We start from the raw sequence: 19,564 nt of genomic DNA, 5'->3' as shown, positions 1-19,564 counted from the left end.
CCATTTTCTTCTCCATGGGATCTTCCCAACCCAGGGATCAAAACCAGGTTTCCTGTATTGCAGGAAGATTCTTTACCAACTGAGCCACCAGGGAAGCCCATATATCTTTATAACTTATTTTATTAAAAACAATTTTTGGCTTCATTGTGCTGACTAAAACCTTTGTACCATGTTGAATTAACTTCCTAAGTGTTCTTGATCTTAGGGAGAGAATGTTCAGTTTTTCACATTGAATAAGGTGTTGGTTTTATATAGATAATTTTTATCAGGTTGAGGAAGTTCCCTTTTATTCTTAATTTTCTGAGAGTTCTGTTTTGCTTTGTTTTTTAACATGAATGGGTGCTAAATTTCATCAGATGTTTTTCTGACTCAGTTGAGATGATTATATGTTTTTTTTCTTTTTTAGTCTATTAAAAGGGTGAATAGCACTGACTGATTTCTGAATATTAAACCAGTTTTGCATTCCTGGAATAAATCCTGCTTGGTCATGTACTTGGTCATGTACATGTTCCTTAAATATTTGATAGGATTAACTAGTGAAGCCATGTAGGCCAGGAATTATCTTTTTGTGAGAAGGTTCCACATTATTGGGCTTCCCTGATAACTCAGTTGGTGAAGAATCCGCCTGCAATGCAGGAGACCCCGGTTCGATTCCTCGGTCAGGAAGATCTGCTGGAGAAGGAATAGGCTACCCACTCCAGTATTCTTGGGCTTCCCTTGTGGCTTAGCTGGTAAAGAATCTGCCTGCAGTGAGAGACCTGAGTTTGATTCCTGGGTTGGGAAGATACCCTGGAGAAGGGAAAGGCTATCCACTTCAGTGTTCTGGCCTAGAGAATTCCATGGATTGTATAGTCCATGGCGGTCTCAGAGAGTTGGACATGACTGACCGACTTTCACTTCAAATTATACATTCAACTTTTAAACAAAAATATGGGGCTAGTCAGTTTCTATTTCTTCCTGTATCAATTTTGATAATTTGTGCCTTTTCATCTAAGTTTCAAATTTATTGACATCAAGTAATTCATAATGTTTTAAAATTATTCTTTTGATGTCTGCAGGATCTGTGGTAATGTCCTTGTTTTCATTCCTGATATTGGTAATTTGTACCTTTTTTTTTTCCTTCATCAGTCTCGCTAGGGGTTTATCTGTTATTAATCCCCTACCCCTCAACTTCTGCCAAGAAAAAAGAACCACCTTTTGGTTTCAGTGAGTGCTTGAGAATGAGGAAGAATTAAATTTAGTGATGATTTTAAATTAATTATGACTTTGAGGTTGCAGCCTGCTTTTGTGATAATTGTTAACTATAAAAACAGTACTTATAAAATTATTAAAGTACTATCGAAATATTCCAGGCATTTTCTTCATTCGGTTTATATTTTTTATTAGGACCTAGGCAATAATAACTTCTATTTCTGATTATAGTTTCTAAGTTTGATTGTTTTGCTTCTGTATTTTCTTAGCACCATTATCAGTATCTTTGATGTCGCTGACCTACTCTCTTGCCTCAGGCATTGATGACATAGGCCAGTTCTCTGTGCAGAGTGACATGTGGCACAGTCACTCTGTTTCATTTTTCCTCTGGTATTGACTTAGGGTTTGGGGGTTAAGGACTTGGTTGTTTTAGCTGCTTTTTTTTTTTTAGTATTATCAATAACTAGAACTAGTGAAAGTCGCTCAGTTGTGTCCGACTCTTTGCAACCCCATGGACTAATATAGTCCATGGCATTCTCCAGGCCAGAGTACTGGAGTGGGTACCCTATCCCTCCTCCAGGACATCTTCTTGACCCTATAATCGAACCGGGGCCTCCTTCATTGCAGGCGGATTCTTTACCAATTGAGCTATCAGGGAAGCCAGTATTATCAATAGCTCAGTATATATTAAGTGCTTAATAAATAGTAGCTGTTACAGTAAATGGCTACCTTCTTTGTATAACTCTATTCCTAAAGAGAAGACATTCAATAACCATTTGTTTTTTTTTTTTAATTGGGAAAAGGAACAAGCTGATAAACCTTCATTTTATCTGGAATGAAATGATTAGATATGCTATAAAATTGCTATCTAACATAACCTATCAATTAGCTATTCTGGCAAGTAATATTTTGAGTGATACAGGGTTATCATTTACAGCATAGATGGATTACTGGTTTTCAAAGTTTCTCTTCCCGTGTTTACACATGTTTGAAATATATATGACCTTTTCATGGAAAGAGTTTGGGATGGAATCTAATTTTGGGGAGTTAAACTATTTTCATAAGAAAACAGTTCTGTTTGGGTCTAGAAAATGACCATAGGAGACCTTCTTTGAGAGGAGAGGTGTCATGGATTGGGTTAACTTTGGGTCACCTTTAGTCCATATTGATCAGTAAGATTGGCTTTGATAATCCTCATCTTCATGTCAGATGTCAGAGTTGATAGAATTAGTGGTAAATAATCACTTAAAACTTTGATTTATCACTAATAAATAAGAAAGAGGATAACTGAGGGAGTACATACATGTACTCTAAGCATGTTAAGCTGTGTATGTAATTATTCCAAACTTGCAGTTTTCCATAAGTGAATTATACGAACCTTTGGTAGAATGAAAGTAAGTTGTGGCATTTTTATTCTTTTGGTTTATTAAAAGGGAAATTGATTTTGTTGTATTGGTAAATTGTGTCCAACTCTCTGTGACCCTGTGGACTGCAGCACACTAGGCTTTCTCTCTCCTCCCCTACCTCCCAGAGTTTGCTCAAATTCATGTCCCTTGAGTTAGTGATACTATCTAACCATCTCCTCCTCTTCTGCCCCCTTCTCCTTTTGCCTTCCATCTTTCCCAGCATCAGGATCTTTTCCAATGAGTTGGCTCTTCACATCAGGTGGCCAAAAGGCCTTATATTAATTTTCAAAAATTTCATGATTTTGCTTAGAGTTTGGTACATTTATTCATTGAGTGAAGTGAATCACAGTGTTCAGTAACAATCCATTCTGATGGGAGCTTCACTGTCTTCATCTCATCTCGATGTCAGCCTCATACCTCACATAGTTATTTTTTTTTTACGAAAAGATCCCTTTATCATCAGCTATCCTTGTAATTAAAGCAAGCTGTACATATTTTTTTGTTTTTATTAGTTTATTTGCAGGATTTCTGTGTAAGATTGACATTTTTGGATAAATAAAAATGAAAACTTGCAAACAGAGAACTTTTGGACCTGAATCAGTTTTAACCCTGAAACCTGCCTATAGAATTAATGCCAGTATTGGTATTTATTTAAATTCATCTCTGCAGTGCTCTAGGTTAACACTTTATTTCTCTAATGGAATTATGTACATTAATTATAGTATAACCAGTTTGTCAACTAAATACAGATTCAGTTCAGTTCAGTTGCTCAGTCGTGGCCGACTCTGCGACCCCATGAATCACAGCACGCCAGGCCTCCCTAATGTATACAAAAGTCAGTGTTTAGAATCTAGGTCATACTTCAGTTCAGTTGCTTAGTCATGTCTGACTCTTTGCCACCCCATGGACTGCTGCATGTTGGGCTTCCCTTTCCATCACCAACTTCCGGAGCTTGTTCAAACTCAGGTCCATTGATTTGGTGATGCCATCTAACCAGCTCATCCTCTCTTGTCCCCTTCTCCTGCTACCTTCAATCTTTCCTAACATCAGGGTCTTTTCCAGTGAGTCAGTTTTTCTCATCAGGTGACCAAAACATTGGAGCTTCAGCTTCAGCATCAGTCCTTCCAGTGAATATTTGCTACTGATTTCCTTTAGGATGGACTGGTTGGATCTCCTTGCAGTCCAAGGGACTCTCAAGAGTCTTCTACACACCACAGTTCAAAAGTATCAATTCTTCAGTGCTCAGCTTTCTTTACGGTCCAACTGTCACATCCATACACGACTACTGGAAAAACCATAGCCTTGACTAGACGGACCTTTGTTGGCAAAATAATGTCTCTCTGCTTTTTAATATGCCATCTAGGTTGGTCATAGCTTTTCTTCCAAGGAGCAAGCGTTATACTTAGTTTTGTATATTAGCTTCGTTTCAACGAGTGGTGGACTATGTTCTAGTTTCCTATTAAGTTGTCTAGCGTAGGTCCTTTCTAGACCTCGGAATTTGTGTTTGTGGTCTTTATCTGAGAGTAATGTTTAGCCTTTTTGTGCTTCAGTGAGACAGACAGATGGATCAGACTTGTAAGTACATTCTCCAGAACAAACCAAGCCCCAAAAGATCTTGATAGTTGACCTAAGATTAGGTTTTTGAAGTTGTGAGAGAGCAAATAAGTTGTTTTTAACCACATTACTCCCTCTCCATAGAATGAAGGGGCCAATCTGTACTATTTGTTAATTTTGTTTCTTTGATTTTGTTTGCATACAGAACTCCTAAAAATGTTATGTTGCGGAATTTGTTGTTACTAACAGTGGACAGAAGAATGAAAATAGGAAACAAAAGGAGGATTTGAGTTTTTAAGGTTTAGTTCTTGTTCATTTTTCAAGTGGCTTATAGGCATAAACAGACCTGGGGTTTCCATTACTGTTAGTATTTTGTTACTTAGTTGTATAATATTATGCCTAGAAATTAATTGCTGAGGTTTCAAACAAGAAAATCTTTTATGATTAACTGAGTCACATAATGTACTTAAGGTCACCTCCTCATGGTAATATATCATCACTTTCTGACAGCCTGCTAATCTCCAAAACGTGGTTTCTTTAACAAGCAAAATCCTAGTCACTAGCTGTTAAGTGAGTGTAATCTTGGTATAAAAAAGTGATCGAAAAACAACAACAACAACAAGCCAGGATAGCTCTTTTTCTGTTTTGAAAGGTAAGTTCCATATACTTGAGTTCAGACCCAGTCTCATTTTTCATCTTTACCTTAGAGGCTCTATGGTTGGAGAGAAAGAAGAGTGTGATAGACCTGGATCTGGATCCCAGCTCTGCTTTGTACTAGCTCTTGGCTACTAGCATGTTACTTAACCTCTTCATTTAATCCAAAAACAGGGCAGGGTTATAGGGATGAACTATTGGTATAAGGTTTGAGTGGAATGATGAATATATGTAAAATGATAAATGCAGGGAAAGTAGTTTTCTTGCTCTGACTGGTGATACCAAAATGTTAATATACTGAATTTGAGCATAAGGGAAACTCTAAGGAGAACAGTATCAATATTAATTAAACTCATTTGTATTCCTCTAAATTGTGGGGAAATCTGGAGTGCTAAACAGTTGACAGTGGAATATTTAATCACTCTTTTGAATTTTCTTCTTAAGTATTGCCAATGATCACAAAAAATAGAAAGTTAAAGTTCTTTTCTGAGTAGATTCTTAATGACAAAGTATTTGGCATCAGATTATGTTTCCATAGAAATTAAGCAGTGTTTTCAGTGAAGGGTTATTTTTTAGCAGGATCATGCTGAAGAAATAGATTTCTGTGAAAAGGTTCTTACTTAAATTTAAAATTTTTACTTTAGGACAGAGGTATCACTGATATGCTTCTAATAAGTATAAGGGGAGTTATTTGCTTTTTTGAAACAGTAAGACTCTTTTAAGTGGAAAGAACTAGTTGACTTTTGGGTTACATGTAAAACTTAAACATACAGTAAGTTCCATGGAATTAACGTCAAAATTATATATGTAGAATTGTTTTCAGAAATTTATCCCAAGGGAGAGTAGCACAACATTTTTGGGTAGGAGTGAGGTGTGGGGGGAAGGTTCACTAATATTTACTTAATGCCCTTCAAAAATATAAAGTCATGCTTGGACTTCCCTGGTGTCTTAGATGGTAAAGAATCTGTCTGCAATGCAGGAGACCCAGGTTTGATCCCTCGGTCAGGAAGATCCCCTGCAGAAGGGCATGGCAACCAACTATAATATCTTTGCCTGGAGAATCCCATGGACAGAGGAGCCTGGTGGGCTACAGTCCATAGGGTCGCAAAGAGTTGAACATGACTCAGCCACTAATATTTTCACTTTCACTTTTATTAGGAGCTATGAAATGTACTTTACGTACAGTGTACCTTTTAATTCTCACATCAACCTTCTGAGATAGGAATCACTAGGTAAAGAATCTGCCTACTAGTGCAGGAGCTATGGGTTCAGTCCCTTAGTCTGGAAGATCCCTTGGAGAAGGAAATGGTAATCCACTCTAGTATTCTTGCCTGGAAAATTCCATGGACAGAGGAGCCTGGTGGCTACAGTCCAGTGGGTCGCTAAAGAGCTGGACTTGACTTAGTGACTAAACAACAATAACAAAGCTCCATTTTACAAATAAGGCCCCAGAGTCAACAGGTGAAATGACTTGTATGTAGCTTGTACGTTGACTTAAGGCTCACACGTCTATACACTCAGTTGATCAGTTGTGTCTGACTCTTTATGACCCCATGGACTGTAGCCCACTAAGCTTCTCTGTCCATGGAATTTTCAGGCAAGAATACTGGAGGAGGATGCCATTTTCTATTCCAAGGGGTCTTTCCAACCCAGGGAATGAACCCTTGGCTCTTGAATTGGCAGGTGGATTCTTTACCACTGACTGCACCTCCTAGCTAAAATTTAAAACCAAGTCAGTTTCCATTTCTCTTGCTGCTCCCAGCTATCAGAGGTACAGAAATTATTTACTCACCTCTTGATAAGAACTTAATAATAGAAAAAAGTTCATAAACATAAAATATAACCCTTCTTTTTTTCCCCAAAATGGGAATTCTCCCTAAAGCAAAATTCATCTTGCTTTGGCGTCTAAATGTAGTCCTCATCCTTAAACTACAGATACAGTAGTTGCCCCTTTATCAACAGTTTCACTTTTGATGGTTTCATTTACCCACAGTCAACTGTGGTCTGAAAATATTTAAATGGAAAATTGCAGAAATAATTCATAAGTTTTAAATTGCACGTTATTCTGAGTAGCTTAATGGAATCTTGTGCCTTCCTGTTTCACCCACCCAGAATATGAATCATCCCTCTGTCCAGGGTGTCCTCCCTGTTAGTCACTTAGTAGCCTGCTCAGTTGTTAGATCAGCTGTCGTGGTATCACAGTGCTTGTGTTCAGATGACCTTTATTTTTTATTAGTGGCCCCAGAGAGCACGAGTAATGATGCTGGCAGTGTGTATATGCTGAAGAGAAGCCTTTAAATGAAAAAATTCTCAATAAGGAAAAAAAAAAATCATATGCTAAGGTTACTAAGATCATGGCATCTGGTCCCATCACTTCATGGGAAATAGATGGAAAAACAGTGGAAACAGTGTCAGACTTTATTTTTTGGGGCTCCAAAATCACTGCAGATGCTGATTGCAGCCATGAAATTAAAAGACGCTTGCTCCTTGGAAGGAAAGTTATGACCAACCTTGATAGTATATTAAAAAGCAGAGACATTACTTTGCCAACCAAGGTCCGTCTAGTCAAGGTAATCGTTTTTCCCGGGATCAGGTATGGATGTGAGAGTTGGACTGTGAAGAAAGCTGATCGCCGAAGAATCGATGCTTTTGAACTGTGGTGTTGGAGAAGACTCTTGAGAGTCCCTTGGACTGCAAGGAGATCCAACCAGTCCATTCTAAAGGAGATCAATCCTGGATGTTCATTGGAGGGACTGATGCTAAAGCTGAAACTGCAATACTTTGGCCACCTCATGTGACGAGTTGACTCACTGGAAAAGACTCTGATGCTGGGAAAGGTTGGGGGCGGGAGGAGAAGGGGACGACGGAGAATGAGATGGCTGGATGGCATCACCGACTCTGTGGACATGAGTTTGAGTGTACTCCGGGAGTTGGTGATGGACAGGGAGGCCTGGCGTGCTGTGATTCATGGGGTCGCGGAGAGTCGGACACGACTGAGCGACTGAACTGAACTGAACTGAAGGTTACTAAGGTCTATACTAAGAATGAATATTCTGTTCATGAAATTGTGTAAAAGGAACTAGAAAATCATGAAAACTTTGGCTACTGTTTGTGTGATGAGTGCTTAGTTAAGATGGAAAAGGCATTAAATTTGTACATATTTTGAGAAGAAAGGACCATGTAACTTTTATTATAGTAAATTGGTATAACTGTTCTGTTTCATTATCATTGTTCATCTCTTCAGTTCAGTTGCTCAGTGTGTCTGACTCTTTGCAACCCCATAAACTGCAGCACACCAGGCCTCCCTGTCTATCACCAACTCCTGGAGTCCACCCAAACCCATGTCCATTGAGTTGATGATGCCATCCAACCATCTCATCCTCTGTTGTCCCCTTCTCCTCCTGCCTTCAATCTTTCCCAGCATCAGGGTCTTTTCAAATGAGTCAGCCCTTCGCATCAGGTGGCCAAAGAATTGGAGTTTCAGCTTCCAAAATCAGTCCTCCCAATGAACCCCCAGGACTGATCTCCTTTAGGATGGACTTGTTGAATCTCCTTGCAGTCCAAGGGACTCTGAAGAGTCTTCTCCAACACAGCAGTTCAAAAGCATCAATTCAAAAAAAAAAAAAAAGCATCAGTTCTTCAGCGCTCAGCTTTTTTTATAGTCCAACTCTCACGTCCATACATGACTACTGGAAACACCATAGCCTTGACTAGATGGACCTTTGTTGACAAAGTAATGTCTCTGCTTTTTAATATACTGTCTAGGTTGGTCATTACTTTCCTTCCAAGGAGTAAACGTCTTTTAATTTCATGGCTGCAGTCACCATCTGCAGTGATTTTGGAGCCCAGAAAAATAAAGTCAGCCACTGTTTCCCCATCTATTTGCCATGAAGTGATGGGACTGGATGCCATGATCTTTGTTTTCTGAATGTTGAGCTTTAAGCCAACTTTTTCACTCTCCTCTTTTACTTTCATCAAGAGGCTCTTTAGTTCTTCTTCACTTTCTTCCCTAAGGGTGGTGTCATCTGCACATCTGAGGTTATTGATAATTCTCCTGGCAATCTTGATTCCAGCTTGTGCTTCTTCCAGCCCAGCGTTTCTCATAATGTAGTGTGCATATAAGTTAAATAAGCAGGGTGACAATATACAGCCTTGACGTACTCCTTTTTCTATTTGGAACCAGTCTGTTGTTCCATGTCCAGTTGTTGCTTCCTGAGCTGCATACCGGTTTCTCAAGAGGCAGGTCAGGTGGTCTGGTAGTCCCATCTCTTTCAGAATTTTCCACAGTTTATTGTGATCCACACAGTCAGAGGCTGTGGCATAGTCAATAAAGCAGAAATAGATGTTTTTCTGGAACTCTCTTGCTTTTTTGATGATCCAGCCGATGTTGGCAATTTGACCTCTGGTTCCTCTGCCTTTTCTAAAATCAGCTTGAACATCTGGGAGTTCACGGTTCACATATTGCTGAAGCCTGGCTTGGAGAATTTTGAGCATGACTTTACTAGTGTGTGAGATGAGTGCAGTTGTGCGGTAATTGTTCATCTCTTACTGTGACTAATTTATAAACTTTAACAGAGGCCTGTATGTATAGGGAAAAAGTAGTATATGTAAGCTTTGATACTGTCTGCAGCTTCAGGCATCCAGTTGGGGTCTTGGAATGAATCCATCGAAGATAAGTGTGAGTTCTATAGTTTTATCCAGTTTTTCTTTAATTTTTATTAACAGAAGCAATCTTAAGGGAATGAAGCTTCAGAGTACTATATAAATATTCTATTGTTAGAATTCTAAAATTGTGCTTTTTTTTTTTCAATTAAAAAATCTTGGGAGAAATTGAAAATATGTTTTAGACTCTTTCCTTTTGAATTTTTCTGACCTCCTCTCCTATCTACACCATATCATGAACTGCTGGGGGTGAAATTTAATAATTCCATATACCTAAGCACTTTGCATTAACAAGCCTAAAGTGGGGAAGAAAGATAGAATAAAAAGCTATTTGGAGCATCAGGGAAGAAATAAAGAGAAACTAGTTCTTGGTCTCAGTAAATCAGAAGATTATTCTGCTACTTGGAGAAGCATCTCAGGACTTTTGGTTTCTTATCCTATCCTCTCAGGCATAGTAGATGCTCTCTAATCTTGTTTGATTGTTCTGGAGTTGACTCAACTCACTTGACATTTAAATGAACATTTTTTGCATGGTGTATTTGCTTGGACTAAAGTTCAGGGCACTCAGATCATGTTTCTGTCAGCAATTGTGTATTCTTACCAAGCTAATTGGCATTAGAAGCATTTAAAGGGGTGAGGAAAAGAATTCTAAAGTAAGAAGTGTTATATAATACTGGTGGACTGTCCCTGAAGACATCTCAAACAAGGTAAAGCACATTTTCCCTCCCTTTGTTTAAATTGTGGTAAAATATTCATAGCATAACTGCTGTTTTTTCATTTCTAATCGTGTAATTGAGTGGCATTAAATACATCCACAGTGTTGTGTGACCTTCATGACTATCCATTTCCAGAACTTTTTCATCATTCTAAACAGAAATTCTGTACCCATTGTGAAAGTGTCTCAGTCGTGTCCAACTCTTTGCAACCCCATGGACTATACAGTCCATGGAATTCTCCAAGCCAGAATACTGGAGTGGGTAGCCTTTCCCTTCTCCAGGGGATCTTCCCAACCCAGGGATCGAATCCAGGTCTCCCGCGTTGCAGGTGGATTCTTTACCAGCTGAGCCACCAGGGAAGCCCAAGAAGACTGGAGTGGGTAGCTTATCTCTTCTCCAGTGCATCTTCCAACCCAGGAATCGAACCAGAGTCTCCTGCATTGCAAACGGATTCTTTATGAACTGAGCTATCAGGGAAGCCTTGTACCCATTAAGCAATAATTTTTCATTCCCTCCTCCCTTCAACCCCTATAACCTCAAATTTACTTTCTGTATCAGTGAACTTACTTATTCTAGATATTTAATATAAATAGAGTCATTAGAATATTTGTCTTTTTATGTCTGGCTTATATCCCCTAGCATAGTGTTTTCAAATTTCATCCATCTTTTATCATATCTCAGAATTTCTTTCCTTTTTGAGGCTGAATAATGTTAACCTTATTTTTATATACCACATTTTGTTATCCACTATCTGTCAGTGAGTGGATACTTTAGTTGCTTCCACCTTTGGCATCTGTGACTAATGCTGCTATGAGCAGTGGTGTACAAGTATCTGCTTAAGTCCTTGCCTTCAGTTATTCTCGGTCTATACCCTGGGATGCAATTGCTGAATCATATGGTAATTCTGTGTATAACTTTTGGGGAAACTGCCACACTGTTTTTCACAGTGATTGCACCATTTTACATTGCCATCAGCCATGCAAGAGGGTTCCAGTTTCTCTACATCCTTACCAAAGCCTGTTATTTTCAAGTTTCTGTTGTTTTTATTTTGATAATAGCTCTCTTAATGGGTGTGAGTTGGTATCTCATTGTGGTTTTAATTTGCATTTTCCTAGTGATTGGTACCGGAGAAGGCAATGGCAAGCTACTCCAGTACTCTTGCCTGGAAAATCCCATGGACGGAGGAGCCTGGTAGGCTGCAGTCCGTGGGGTCGCTACGAGTCAGACATGACTGAGCGACTTCACTTTCCCTTTTCACTTTCACACATTGGAGAAGGAAATGGCAACCCACTCCAGTGTTCTTGCCTGGAGAATCCCAGGGACGGGGGAGCCTGGTGGGCTGCCGTCAATGGGGTCACAGAGAGTCGGACACGACTGAAGTGACTTAGCAGCAGCAGCAGCAGTGATTGGTACGGAGAAGGCAATGGCAAGCCACTCCAGTACTATTGCCTAGAAAATCCCATGGATGGAGGAGCCTGGTTAGCTGTAGTCCATGGGGTTGCTAAGGGTCGGACACAACTGAGCGACTTCACTTTCACTTTTCACTTTCACACATTGGAGAAGGAAATGGCAACCCACTCCAGTGTTCTTGCCTGGAGAATCCCAGGGACGGGGGAGCCTGGTGGGCTTCCGTCTATGGGGTCGCACAGAGTCGGACACGACTGAAGTGACTTAGCAGCAGCAGCACCAGCAGCAGTGATTGGTAATGTTGAGCATCTTTCATGTGCTTATTAGCCATTTGTATACCTTATTTGGAGAAATATCTAAAGTTCTTTGTCCAGTTTTTAAATGGGTTGTTTGCTTTGTTGTTGAGTTGTAGGAGCTGTTTAAATATTCTGGATGTTAATCCCTTTTCAGATACATGATTTGCAAATATTGTCTCTCATTCTGTGTGTTGTTTTCTATCACACAGTGTTGTGACACTATCTCTGGATAGTGTCTTTTGAAGCAGAAAAGTTTTTAATTTTGGTGAAGACTAACTTACCTGTTTTTTCTTCTGTTGCCTGTGACTTTGCTGCTTTCACATCCAAAAATCATTGCCAAATACAATATAATGAAAACGTCCTAAATGTTTTATATTTTTAGCTCGTAACATTTAGATCTCTGATCAATTTTGAGTTAATTTTTTGTGTGTGGTATAAGTTAAGGGTCCAACTTCATTCTTTAACATGTGAAAGACTGCAATTTCCTCACTAAATGGACTTAACCTTCTTGTCAATCATTTGACCATATTTGCAGGAAGAGCGCTTTTTAAAAAAGTGAAACATATGACAATATAAACTTGTCTGTGCTTCAGCACCTCTCCTTAAAGAAGGATGAGGTTCCTTGCAATAGTACTGAATGAAATTAATATGAAACATTAGCTGAGTTGAACTTAATTGTGGATAGGTATAAACTGGGTGAATCTGAAGTTCTTAGTGTGACAACAGGGTCTCTTAAAGGAATGTATTTCTTGAAAAAAAAAAAAAGTTTGTTTTTATAAACCAGGGATGTAGTTTGATAAGTCAAGAGCATTCATTTCTCCTCTGAGAAATTTTTTTTTTCTCAGAAGAACTTTTGAAGGCGGTTTTCTGTTCCTTGTTTCTTCTGAATACTAGAAAAGGGGGATAAACTGAGTGAATAGAGAGACTAGGGTAACAGGTAAAAGGAGGGAGGGAAACCTTTCTCCAAAAAGAGATGATCCCTTTCCGTAAAAGAAAAAAACAAGGATGCTAGTTGATAAATTTATCAGTAAAAATAAGCTGGAAAATACCCTCATGAAAAGAAGAAAAATAAAAATCTAATTAGAATATATTATGAGGACTCAACCCAAAAAAAGAATTGTGAAGATGAGAAGTGATAATTTAGTACTCAAGTACAATCAGTGATATGTATCAAAGATCCAGTTAGAATAAGCTGTACTTGACAGGGCCTATGGTTGAATCGGTTTACATAGCTGGAAGTTTTCTTACATACAGAGCAGTAAAATTTACTTTTATGTAAACCCCTAGAAGAGATTTGAAGTGACTTGCAAAATTAAACACATATAAAATGGGTCAAAAGACTAATTTTTATAAAATAATGTCCATAAGAAGACATGCTTCCAAATACATATTATCCTTCATCAGTTCAGTTCATTCGCTCAGTCGTGTCTGACTCTCCACGACCCCATGAATCACAGCATGCCAGGCCTCCCTGTCCATCACCAACTCCCGGAGTTCACTCAAACTCATGTCCACAGAGTCGGTGATGCCATCCAGCTATCTCATTCTCTGTCGTCCCCTTCTCCTCCCGCCCCCAACCTTTCCCAGCATCAGAGTCTTTTCCAGTGAGTCAACTCGTCACATGAGGTGGCCAAAGTATTGGAGTTTCAGCTTTAGCATCAGCCCTTCCAATGAACACCCAGGATTGATCTCCTTTAGAATGGACTGGTTGGATCCCCTTGCAGTCCAAGGGACTCTCAAGAGTCTTCTCCAACACCACAGTTCAAAAGCATCGATTCTTCGGCGATCAGCTTTCTTCACAGTCCAACTCTCACATCCATACATGACCACGGGAAAAACCATAGCCTTGACTAGACGGACCTTGGTTGGCAAAGTAATGTCTCTGCTTTTTAATATACTATCAAGGTTGGTCATAACTTTCCTTCCAAGGAGCAAGCGTCTTTTAATTTCATGGCTGCAGTCAGCATCTGCAGTGATTTTGGAGCCCCAAAAAATAAAGTCTGACACTGTTTCCACTGTTTTTCCATCTATTTCCCATGAAGTGATAGGACCAGGTGCCATGATCTTTGTTTTCTGAATGTTGAGCTTCAAGCCAACCTTTTCACTCTCCTCTCTCACTTTCATCAAGAGGCTTTTGAGTTCCTCTTCACTTTCTGCCATAAGGGTGGTGTCATCTGCATATCTGAGGTTATTGATATTTCTCCCAGCAATCTTGATTCCATCTTGTGCTTCTTCCAGCCCAGCGTTCCTCATGATGTACCCTGCATATAAGTTAAATAAGCAGGGTGACAATATACAACCTTGACACACTCCTTTTCCTATTTGGAACCAGTCTGTTGTTCCATGTACAGTTCTGACTGTTGCTTCCTGACCATAAAGTCACCTGATTAGAGAAAAATTACTGTAATATGGCTATTTCATAGAATTTTAGGAATTCTTTTGGAATTGTTTCCATAGCCAGTTTATAAACCCACAAGAAAATCTACTTCATTGTTTCAAGTAGTCACACCTGCTTTGCTTTTTAATTTTTGGCTGGGCTGGGTCTTATTGCTGTGCACGGGCTTTCTCTAGTTGCTGTGAGTGGGAGCTGTTCTCTCGTTGTGGTCCGTGGACTTCCCATTGCAGTGGCTTTTCTTGTTGGAAAGCATGGGCTCTAGGCATGGAGGCTTCAGTAGTTGTAGAGCATGGGCTCAGTAGTTGTGCCACTCAAGTTAGTTGCTCTGAGGCTTGTGGGATCTGCCCAGACCAGGGATCAAACTGGTGTCCCCCGCATTGCAAGGTGGATTCTTAACCACTAGACCACCAGAACAGCTCTCCGCACCCACTTGTTTTTTTAACCCAGCTTGAATTTCCCTTTTAATCACTGGTTGCTTTCAGTAACTGCCTCTCCACCACCTTAAATTAAATTCATCATTTGTTGATGAAAATATATCACCAGGGAGACATATATCTAGAACAATGTACTGTCGACTCTGAAAGTAATTTTGAAACAATTTCAGATATGTTTTGAGTAATGCATTATTGGAGTAAGTATATATTGCTATGGAGTGGTTATTTTGAATGAGAAAAGTCTCATTTTGATGAGTAAGTTTTACTACATTTGCTTTTAAAAGGCATTATTTGGGGAAAGAATGGGGGGAAAGGCATAATACAGTTTGATTGTTTTCATTTCAGGATTGTTTTGTTTTGGAGATTTTTTGGTTTTTCTTTTCTTCGGGGGTAGTTGTCTTTTAAACTGAGCTCTTGTTGATGGCATCCCTAGTTCAAAACTTTTCTCACCTTTACACTGTTTTATTTTGTTCCGCCCAACACATCAGCCTATATGCTAACTCTGATTTCCTGAGAGTATTAATGCATGGTAATACTAAGACAGTCCTATCATACTAAAAGATTAGTGCTTTTGGTAGAATGATTTTCTTATCAAGACTATAAAATTTATAACCATAGTATAGTTAAAATATTTCTGAGCAATCCTTAATTTGGAAGGGTTTTATTGTAACTTACTGCTAATAAAAAGACTGTTCATTGGCCTCTAAATGGAAAGGAGATTTAAACTGTAATAAAGGATTACCTGACCTAGGTAATGGAATAATTCTGTAGTTGCATATGTATGATACTTGTGTGTGTGTGTGTGTGTGGTGTGTGTTGGTCGCTCAGTTGTGTCTGACTCCTTGTGAGTTTATGGACTGTAGGCCGCCAGGCTCTTCTGTCCATGGAATTCTCCAGGCAAAAATACTGAAGTGGGCTTCCATGCCCTTCTACAGGGGATCTTCCTGACCCAGGGATCAAACCCTGGTCTTCTTCCTTGTGGGCAAATTCTTTACCATTTGAGCTACCCAGGAAGCCCTTGATACTTGTGTACATTTGTGCTATTTAAATGCTCTGTTAAAGATCAGTTTAAAAAGTTTTTCATCTAATAAAAGTTAACTCAATTGGGGTAGAATAAATTAGGGAGGATAAATGAAACAAGAATACAAAATAGTGATAATTGTTAAAGTAGTTCATTTAATTTTCTTTCTACTTTTATGTATGATTAAAAAATATCCTTAGTAAAGTTAAATTTAAAAATCAAGTGGAAGAAACTGGCAAAATACCAACAAAGTGACTTTATATTTAAAAGAGCCTTTAAATTTAAAGGTCTTTTTTAGTCTTTTCATTTCTATTTGAGAATATAATCTTTATTTGAGCTCCTCTTACTGCTTTTTTCTTAAACTTAAGAATTTCTTACACTACCTCCTTCAGGAAATGAAGTACTGCTTCTTCAGCCAAGCATACTTTTCATGTGGTCTCTGTATGTTCAGTTCAGTTCAGTTGCTCAGTCGTGTCTGACTCTTTGCGACCCCATGAATCGCAGCACGCCAGGCCTCCCTGTCCATCACCGACTCCCGGAGTTCACTCACACTCATGTCCATCGAGTCGGTGATGCCATCCAGCCATCTCATTCTCTGTCGTCCCCTTCTCCTCCCGCTGCCAATCCCTCCCAGCATCAGAGTCTTTTCCAGTGAGTCAGCTCTTCGCATGTTAGGAAAGAATTAAAAAAGAAATACTATTTAATACTCTAGTGCATATTCTTCTTGTGGATTAAAGTTCTTTGTATTAATTGAGATATATACTCTGAAAACTATGATTTTTAGATATAGATTTATATTACATGTATGTTAACCTGTGTTAAGTTTATATATTACTCCTGTTCTTGTTTAAAGTTGTGTCAAACTCTTTTTCGACCCCGTGGACTGTAACCCACCAGACCCCTCTGTCCATGGGATTTCCCAGGCAAGAATATTGGAGTGGGTTGCCATTTCCTTCTCTTCCTGACCCAGGGATCAAACCTGCGTCTCCTGCATTGGGAGGTGGATTCTTTACCACTGAGCCGCCAGGGAAGCCCACATTACTTTTAGGCAGCCCTTCAGTAAATATATATCTGTGACTGCACATCATTTTCAAGCTTTGATTGATTTCCTTTTTGTCATTTCTGTATCCCAGTAGAGTTTTCACTAATTTTAGATTCATCTCTGAATTGCAGTAATATGTGGTTTGTTCCTAGATCATTCAGTTCAGCTCAATTCAGTTGCTCAGTTGTGTCCAACTCTTTGCGACCCTATGGACCAATTCCCTAGATCATTAGGGCATTGAAAAGATTGCTTAATAAAACCCAATTTCATCTATATATTACATAGTATAGAAATAATTCATTTTCAGTGTTCATGGTCTTTGTTTTCCATTGCCAAGCATAAAGACATTCAAATGTAAGTAATATTTTTCTGTGTGAATAAACATCATGTAATGCTGCATCAGTTAAATTACTAAAATGAATTTAAAAAAAAAAAATCACATGCCATTTTCAACATGGAGAAATTTGTTTTTAAAGTATTCCTAACATAATAGCTCGCTTTGATTCATTATCTCTTTTCTGCTTACACATTGTCTGAATGTTTACTTTATCATAGGGATAATGACCACTGAGAATAGGACAAATGATAACAGTTAAGCTGTGTAGGAAAGATTTAGGTTAAACCTTACAGATAAAACCTGCTGGGTCAGGGAACTCTGAAAGTTGGTTACCTAGGCAGACCATGAGATGACTGTTTCAATCACTGGGAACATTTGTTTCATTTCACAGTCATGTGAAGGAATCAGATTAAGATAATTACAGTTGTTATGACATAATTGTTCAACATTGTGGTGGTGGACCAAATCAAGTGACTACAGTAAAGATTCCTTTATTTCCTAAGTTTTTTTTAATCCACCCCTAAATTTTTCCTGTGGCTTAGACAGTAAAGAATCCACCTGCAGTGCAGGAGACCTGGGTTCGATCCCTGGGTTGGGAAGATCCCCTGGAGAAGGGAATGGCTACCCACTCCAGTATTCTGGCCTTGAGAATTCCATGGACTGTATAATCCATGGGATCGCAAAGAGTCGGACACTGTTGAGCAACTTTCACTCAGTTTTTCTTGAGATGAATAGAACAACATTATCTAGGATATTCTGTGGTTGTTGAAGAATGAATTTATTTCAACCTGATTTCCAATTCATTAAGTTACCTAAGTTCTATTTATTTAAGATTCTTTGAAGAGGGGAATTCTCTGGTGGTCCAGTGGTTAGTACTCTGAGCTTTCACTGCCAAGGGCCGATTCACAAGTTCAGTCCCTCATCAGGAAAGTAAGATCCCACAAGCTGTGTGGTGCGGCCAAAAAAAAAAAGAAGACGACTCTTTGAAGAGGCCAGTCGAAACATTTCAATTAGATGAGAGAACTTATGTGAAAGTATCTGATCTAACGTGTATACTGGAGGTTGCACACTAGTGGCCCATGGAGACAACTGAAACCACAGATTATGGTTTGGCTCAAATAAAGTTTGTTGGTTTTCTAAATTGAGTCCCTAGCTAAAAATTGGCAGATTCCATGTAAAAATCTAGGCTGGTTGTTATCACATAAATGGAAGCATTTAACTTTCATTCACACAGGGAAGTCAGCTATAGCTGACAGCTCCTTCACCCTTTATGCCAAGACCTACACCAGCACTTAGACCATTTTGCACATTAATTGACTTGCCTGACTCTGACAGAGGTGTTTGAAACATGTTATGTGAGTCTCAGAAAGTTTGGTAAATTTTGTAGTACCTGAGATAATGGTTATAAAAATGAATTATCCATATAAGCCTGAGTAAATCACACATATTTTTTTAAAGAAGACTTCCTGGCTGGGCTGATTGGCCCCGTTTCTGTCCTTCTGTACCTCCTTAGTTACACTGTGTTGTAGATCTTCTAAAATTTATTATAGAAATCTAATTGTGGTACACTGTGATCTCCTTTGGGCCTAAGATTATGAGTGATTTTGTTTTCTGTTCTCAGCATCCAGTACCTGTATACAGTAAGCATACAGATGTCTGTTACATTCTTCTAACTTCAAGTACAGGGCATTTGAGTGTGATGATCTATTCTTACTTGAGGGAAAAATTATATACTAGCTATTTCTCTCTTTTTTAAAAAAATTAACATGCATCTTCTTTGGTTAAAGAGGGTGTTTAAAGTTATCATTTCAAAAAATGCCAGTTTTCCTGTTTTAAAATGAAAAATATAGTCTAAATACACATTCCCACTAAGCATATAGGTTCTCAGAGGGGGGAATTTGAGTTAGGTAATTTTTTTCATTTTATTTTAAAATAAATATTCTTTTAATGTCTTAATAACTTTTTAAACAAATCTTTTAATTACCATTTAATTTTGCATTGGCAATGAATTGAGATTGACAGTCTTTCAGACTCTACTTGTTCACTTACTTACATATCTAGCCATGTCGGAGTTGGTTTTATTTTGCATTACTGAAAGTGTTGAATGGTACCTAGCTTTTTGATTTTAGGCACTTTAAAATTGAGGTAGTTTTTAGAATTTTTGATTTTTTTGTATCATTTCTCATAGGTTAGAGAGAAAATTTTTGACTGTCTATGATAGCGTGTTGGGGTTTTCAAACAGTTGTGAAAAACAGAAAAGGCTCTCTGGTATTTGGTTGTATGAGAATGGATAGATTTAAAGTTTCCTTAATGAAAATGTGAATTATTACCTTTCCGAGTTAGCTCAGAGAACCAAGATCATGTAGCCTAAATAAAGAATGTTGATGTTGATCACATTTATAGCATAAAAGTAAATAACTGTTCTTGAGTGGTTGTGTTGGATTTTTGC

The 19,564-nt window shown here is 38.5% G+C and overlaps 1 protein-coding gene across 5 annotated transcripts in view; it reads left to right on the top strand.

Annotated features, from left to right (window-relative positions):
* The window catches only part of NT5C2 (5'-nucleotidase, cytosolic II), a 103,736-nt gene that overhangs the window by 61,903 nt on the left and 22,269 nt on the right, over positions 1 to 19,564 (top strand). The window lies entirely within an intron of this gene.

Source organism: Moschus berezovskii, chromosome 12, assembly GCF_049115385.1.
Source record: "Moschus berezovskii isolate FMDL1 chromosome 12, NW_MosBer_1.0, whole genome shotgun sequence".
In the NCBI taxonomy this organism is placed as follows: domain Eukaryota; kingdom Metazoa; phylum Chordata; class Mammalia; order Artiodactyla; family Moschidae; genus Moschus; species Moschus berezovskii.
This window is presented reverse-complemented; position numbering and strand designations above follow the sequence as displayed.